This window comes from Eriocheir sinensis, unplaced genomic scaffold, assembly GCF_024679095.1.
Source record: "Eriocheir sinensis breed Jianghai 21 unplaced genomic scaffold, ASM2467909v1 Scaffold636, whole genome shotgun sequence".
In the NCBI taxonomy this organism is placed as follows: domain Eukaryota; kingdom Metazoa; phylum Arthropoda; class Malacostraca; order Decapoda; family Varunidae; genus Eriocheir; species Eriocheir sinensis.
In genome coordinates, this window is record NW_026111983.1 from 258,670 (window position 1) to 265,588 (window position 6,919).

The window sequence follows — 6,919 nt, forward strand, 5'->3', positions numbered from 1 at the left end:
ATCATTTTCTTGACAGTAACACCTTTCGATAATTCTAAGCTTTCCCAAACTTAAATGTTGAACTTGTTTTATTTCCTCCATGACCACACTCCATCCCATTACTACCTTTTTTCTAAGCTTAAGCGTTGTAATAAGACCTTTTCCCACCACCACAGACTCGCCTTCTACCATCTTAACACATGTAATCTCTATTGCTTGAAGGTTCCCACAAGTATAATTTTATCGCCGTCAAAGTCACGCCCACGACTAACTTGATTCTATTCCCCTGATGAACGGTGATATAGGTTTGTTTTTCTCCTCCTCCTCCTCCTACTTGTTCCCCTTTATTCCTATTCCTCCTCCTTCTCCTCCATCTCCTCCTCCTCTTCCTCCTCTTCCTCCTCCTCCTCCTCCTCCTCCTCCTCTTCCTCTTCCTCCTCTATCTCATTCCTCCTGTTTTCTTCCCTGATTATTCCATGACATATTTTACGTTTCGTCTTATCTTCTCTTTATATATATATGTATATATATATATATATATATATATACATATATATATATATATATATATATATATATATATATATATATATATATATATATATATATATATATATATATCCTTTACTCTTCTTCACATCTCCTTTCTTTTCCATTCTCTTCCTTCTCATAATCCAGCAATTTCCTCCTCCTCCTCCTCCTCCTCCTCCCCCCACTGTGTTATAACGTGCTCGTGGGTCGTGTCTGATACCCTGATAGGCGATCAAACCCCTTACCTCTACCCCAGTAGGTGGTAACGCTTTTTACGTTGTTGCCTATTGCGCCGGTAGGCATCTTCCCAGTGGGCCTGATGGTCGGCCCAAGGCTTCTTCCAGGTGGGGCCTGATGGTCGGCCCAGCCTGTTCTGGCGCAGGCGAGTGTTTATAGTGGCGCCATCTTGCATTGGCTCATGCTGCCCCCCGGAACTCGTTCTTGATTCGCTTGGACGGCTTCCTCTAGAGTCCGGGTTGATGGGTGGTCTTCAGGACAGCATGTGGGTAGTTTTTTAAGCCACTCGGCAGTGACTGAAAAATCCGAGTGGTAGCGTGGGGATTCGAACCGCGTCGTCCATCAAGCGGCGAATGTGGGTCCAGTACGCTATCACTTCGGCCACCGCCTGCCCCGTAAGTCACTCTGAGTCGCTCCCCCTCCCCTATTCCCCTCCTCCTCCCCATCCTCTTTCCCCTTTCCCCCATTCGCCTGACAGCCTCCCCGGAAGGTCCATCAGGTTAAGCCGCCTCCTCACGCTTCCTTGATCTCCACATTTGCTCTCCACACTGTTAGCGGATATAGTCTCCTTGCTGGTCTCCACTAAAATCCCGTGCCCTAAATACCTCCACTCCACTTGTAAGCAGCGGCCTTGTATCTCTAGTAATTCGCTGTCTCTTCCCTTCCCTTACATTACCCTGTCTTACCTTAAGTGTCTTTGTACCCTCCCCCTCTCAATCTCCACTAATTATCCATCTATTACCTTACCTTACTTTACTTTACCTTAGCTTAGCTTAGCTTAGCTTAGCTTACCTTATCAAGTGTCTTTGTATCCTCCACTTTTTAATCTCCATTAATCCCGTCTCTTACCTTACCTTACCTTACCTTACCTTACCTTCCTTTCCCTTCCCTTCCCTTCCCTTCCTTTCCCTTCCCTTCCCTTCCCTTCCCTTCCCTTCCCTTCCCTTCCTTTCCCTTCCTTTCCCTTCCCTTCCCTTCCCTTCCCTTTCCTTACCTTACCTATCTTCACTGGCCTCCACTTGGTATCTTCCGTTAACCATCCCTCAACCATCCTCCTCCTCCTCCACCTTCCAGTCCTCACCCACCTTCACCTTCTTGCCTCCTATCTATCTCCTTCAGCCACCTCCACTACGAACTCCATTTATTCCACCTACCTTCTATTCATAAGAACATAAGAACATAAGAACGCAGGAGTCTGCAAGAGGCCGGTAGGCCTGTACGAGGCAGCTCCTTTGACCCTAAGCTCCCGTGTATCTAACCCCACCTAATATCGCTGTCCATGAATTTATCTAGTCTATTTTTGAAAGTGACAATTGTATTGGCACTCATCACATGCCTATTAAACTCATCCACCACCCTGTTAGTATACCAATTTTTGGCTATGTCCCTGTTGAATCTGAATTTATCCAGTTTAAACCCGTTACTTCGTGTCCTACCCGTTCTCTTGCCAACAAAACCTTATGAATGTCTCCCTTATTAAAGCCCTTCATCCATTTATAAACCTCGATCATGTCTCCACGCACCCTTCGCCTTTCTAGAGAATGCAAGTTTAACTGTTTGAGTCTTTCCTCGTATGGCAAGTTTCTCAACCCCTGAATCATCTTAGTCATCCTCCTCTGCACCGATTCTAACATTTTGATATCCATTCTATAGTAAGGTGACCAGAACTGAACCGCATAGTCAAGATGAGGTCTAACTAATGCTAAATATAGTTTGAGGAAGACTTCGGGGCTTCTGTTGCTTACGCTCCTTGAAATAAATCCCAGTACCCTATTAGCTCGATTTCTAGCTTGAATGCATTGTGCCCTTGGACGGAGATCAGAGCTCACTAAGACCCCTAAATCCCTCTCGCACCCAGACCTACTTATGAGAGTGTCATTTAAGCAATAGTTATTTTTTAAATAGTTATAGTTTTTTTTTTCTCTGCCAACACGATTGTACCACACTACCAACCTTCAACCAGAAAGTCTCCACCTTCAGCCAGCTTCCTCCTCCTCCTCCTCCAACAACCCTCACCAAATACACGTTCAGCTCTCCTCGAATCACCTCTGTGCCGCCAACTACCCACTAATCTCCATAACTTCAATCCGACCAATTTCCCACCGCTAGTCTCCCACTCTTGCTCCCCGCCAATACTGTCCTTCCTCCCCCATTCCTTTACCCTCCCCATTCCTTCCCTTGCTTCTCCTCCCTTTCCCTCCCCTCCTCTCCCCGTTACCTTCCCCCCACTGCAGCCAAACTTAACCTAACACAATATACCTCCATCTCCAACCTCACCCCATTCACAGTTACAACAGCAGACTCCATTTAAAGTCTCTCTCTCTCTCTCTCTCTCTCTCTCTCTCTCTCTCTCTCTCCTGCCCCCAATGTTACTGCGGAATAATCTACAAGACCCAAATTATTATCAGACTCAGCCATTTAACGTGTGTGTGTGTGTGTGTGTGTGTGTGTGTGTGTGTGTGTTGCTACCATGACCCACCAGTTGATTAGCACAATGAAAAATGTATGTTGTGTGCTTGAGAGAGAGAGAGAGAGAGAGAGAGAGAGAGAGAGAGAGAGAGAGAGAGAGAGAGAAAGGAATGTGTCGCTGCAGTTAATACAACGCTGATTGTTATATATAACGTAGACACACACACACACACACACACACACTATTGCACTATTAACGCCACTCCATCCGTCTCTGGAGGTGCAGGTGTGGGTTTGATGAGACAGACAGGTGTGTGGGCACGATGACGCGTAGGCAGGAAGTCATGCAAGAAACAGATGAGTAGACACAGGTAGACAGGCACGAACACGAGGACGACAGACAAGAAAGAGATAAAGAAAAAAATAAAGACTGAAGGCAGACAGTAAGTAGATGAGCATTAAGACAGACAGGTAGACAGCCACGAACACGAACAAGATAGACAAGAAAGAGACAGAGAAAAAAAAAAAAAGAGGATATACAAGAAATAGATGAGCTATTAGACATAAAGACACACAGGCACGAACACGAAAAAGATAGACAAGAAAGACACAAAGAAAGAAAAGAAAGACAAAGGACAAAGGTAGGCAGTAAACAGACGAGTAATTTTGATAATAAGTATTGGTGAAGAGGGAAGATGCGGCACACACACAGTACATGAATACCGTAAATATGTTGAGGTGGAATGTGAGGAAATCAAGCTCGTATAAGACATTGAGTAAATAGTTCAGTATAGCATCCACATGTAGGTATATTAGTATTTAAATGTAGCGTCGGTGAAACAGGAAGAATTAAAGAGCGTATCCCAAACACACTTATCGCCTTCCATATTGACTCCTATTCATTCAGGCAGTTTTTAAGGGATCATGTAAACAATAGGCCGAAGGAGCAAGACACCTTTTCCAACACCCACTCACCACTAAGGGAACCGAGAGGCACGAGTGGAGGTGGAAGTAATAGGTATAGAAAAGAGAACAGACTTTATATGAGGTCACACAGGCAGGGGAACTGACGTGAGAAGGGGAAAAGAAGAAGAAAAAGGTCCGTATATGAAGACCAGTGAAAATACTGAGACAGCTTGGAAGAAAAATAGTATGATGACAAAGTCCCTTGAATCGTTACTGGCAGTATAAAAAAAGGGCAAAATAAGGGAAGGAAAATACTGTCACTAAACGATAAAAGGAAAAGTAAGAGTTAATAGTAAAAATGCACGTAAAAAATATCGAGCGAAAAGAAAAAAAAATGAAAAAAGTAAAAAAGATGGAAAAAAACTTTGCTACTGTAAAACGAAAATAGATAAATAAAAAAGGGGAAAAGAAAGGAAAAGACTGCCACTGTAAAAAAGAAAAAAAAGCTAACAAAGAAGAAAAAGAATAGAAAGAGAAGACTCACTGCAAAAAAGGAAAGAAAAAAGTAAAAAGTAGGAGAAAGGAAGAAAACAACTGTAACTGTAAAAAGAAAAAAACAAAGCTAACCAGCCCGAGGTGACCTTTGCCCCTCGATCCTGCAGGCGGGGAAAGGAATTTGTGTTGCTTTATTGAATTTGTGGCCGACCCTCCCTCCGAGAAGGTACACAAGTGCTTCAATCCTTCCCTGCAAGCCACTCCCATGGCAAACGGATTGCTTAAATCACTGAACGCAGGCAGCCTAGCAAAGAGCCAACAGGCTTTCTGCCGCCTGCTAGTCCATGTTTCCATGTTTCCTCCTCCTCCTCCTCCTCCTCCCGTGCAGTAAAACAACACTCCCCACTAACTTCCTCTTTCCTCTCTTCCTCCCCCCCATCACCTTCCTTCCTCACCCTCCCTCCTTCTCTTCCCCTTTCTCCCCAATAACACCCCCACGAATCACCTCTTTCCCACCTCTCTCCCTCCTCCCACATAACTTTTCCTTCTCCTTTCTCTTCCCTACTTTTCCCTTCTTCCCTTACTCGTAAAATTTGTCTCCCCAATATCTCCACCTTTTGACTTCTCCCCAAAATTGCTCCTATCATGCCTGTGTTTCCTCCCTTCTCCCTCACTGCCACCCTCCATACCCTCCTGCTCTTCCTTCACCTGCTCTTCCCTCCTATCTCTCCAGTTTACGTCCCCTTCCAACACGCTCTCTTCCACACTCCTCCTTCTCCCCTTTTCTCTCCCCCTCATCACCCTTCTCCCCCTCCCGTTCCCATTACACACAACATGACGGACTTTGTGACAGCCTCGCTAAATCCAGGTTGAGTTATCAGAATCTTTCCTGCCCTGTTTTTGTTTGTATGTTTATAGTTTTTTTCCTTCGTTTTGTTGACTATGATTGGTTTTGTTTGTTTCTTGTGTGAGTTGGTTTGTGATATTTTCTGTCTTTTTTGTGTGTTCTTAGTCTTTTTTTTATTATTTGGTGTCTCCTTAACATTTTTTTCAGGTGAATTGTCGCTTTTCCTTCGTGGTGGATTCTTTGTTATGTTTTCAGGCGTGCTCACCATTGTTTGTAATTACTACTGGTCTGTTAATTGTCATATTCCAGGGAAGATTTTCATCACATTTACTGATTTTATTAGGGGAGAAAACTGGGTAACAAAACATAACATTAATTTTCCAAACATATATTCGTTAGCTTACAAAGTCAAACTCTAATTCTTTCGAGCCTTCTCTTTACAACAAATGAAGCACACAGCGTTATGAATTCCCTTTTTTTATAATGCAAATAAAACAAACAAACGTAAGTAAACCCAAATACTAGTAAGGAATATAACATAGGTAGCCCAACAGGCCGGAAGGCCTATGCAAATCCAAAACAAAAACTGCTCTGACATTTTGATAAAAAAAAAAAAAAACAGTCCTCACACTGACTCATCAGTTACTGTGCAGGACTTCCGTGTCGCCGAGCACAGGCGTGGCGCCGCTCACACTCATGAATCTCACTACTCTGACTTTTCTCTGCATTGTCTGTCCAATGGAATCACATCCCGCCAGCCTTGCTCCGATGTGTGTTCTGCCTCAGCGAGCGTTACCGCGCTCACTGTTTCTTTTTCTTGGCGGCGCCGTGGTGCGAGTTCTCTTTGGCTTGACTCTTGCCCTTGCCCTTGGCCCTGGCATGGAGGCATAGGGATGATAAAGGAGAGGTATTCAACCCCTTCCTCTTTCACCTTCCATTGTGTCATTTTCCAGCGATCCATCGAGACACCCTTCCGTGCATTCCTTCTGATCTTCCCTCCCACACATCCTCCCCATCCTTACAGTATCATTATCATCATCATTAGCAGCAGCAGCAGCAGCCATCACCAGTCCACTATATCACTATTTTTTTTCTTTTATTAACCCTTTCATCCCTTCACTTCTACTCGTCTTTATTTCCCTTCTTTCCCCGTCTGTCCTCCCTCCTCTCGCCCCCGTTATTCTACCCTTACTCAAGAAGCACAAGAATTTTACCTGTATCCCTCTCTTTCTATCTTCTTATCTCCCCTCCTTTCTCTTCTTCATCATCATCATCATCTTCCTTCCCAGGAAAGGCAGGAACAGGAAATAGGTAAGCTCAGAGCTTCTTTTCTCTCCTCACTTCACACACTCGTCTCCTCACCTCCTCCTCTTCATCTCCTCGTCTCCCTTTTACCCATGAACAGGAAGGAAAAGGTGAACTCAGAGCTCCTTTTCTCTCCTCACTCTCCTGTCTCCTCATATCTTCCTCTCCTCCTACTTCCTCTCCCTCACACAAGAACAGGAATTTTGAGGC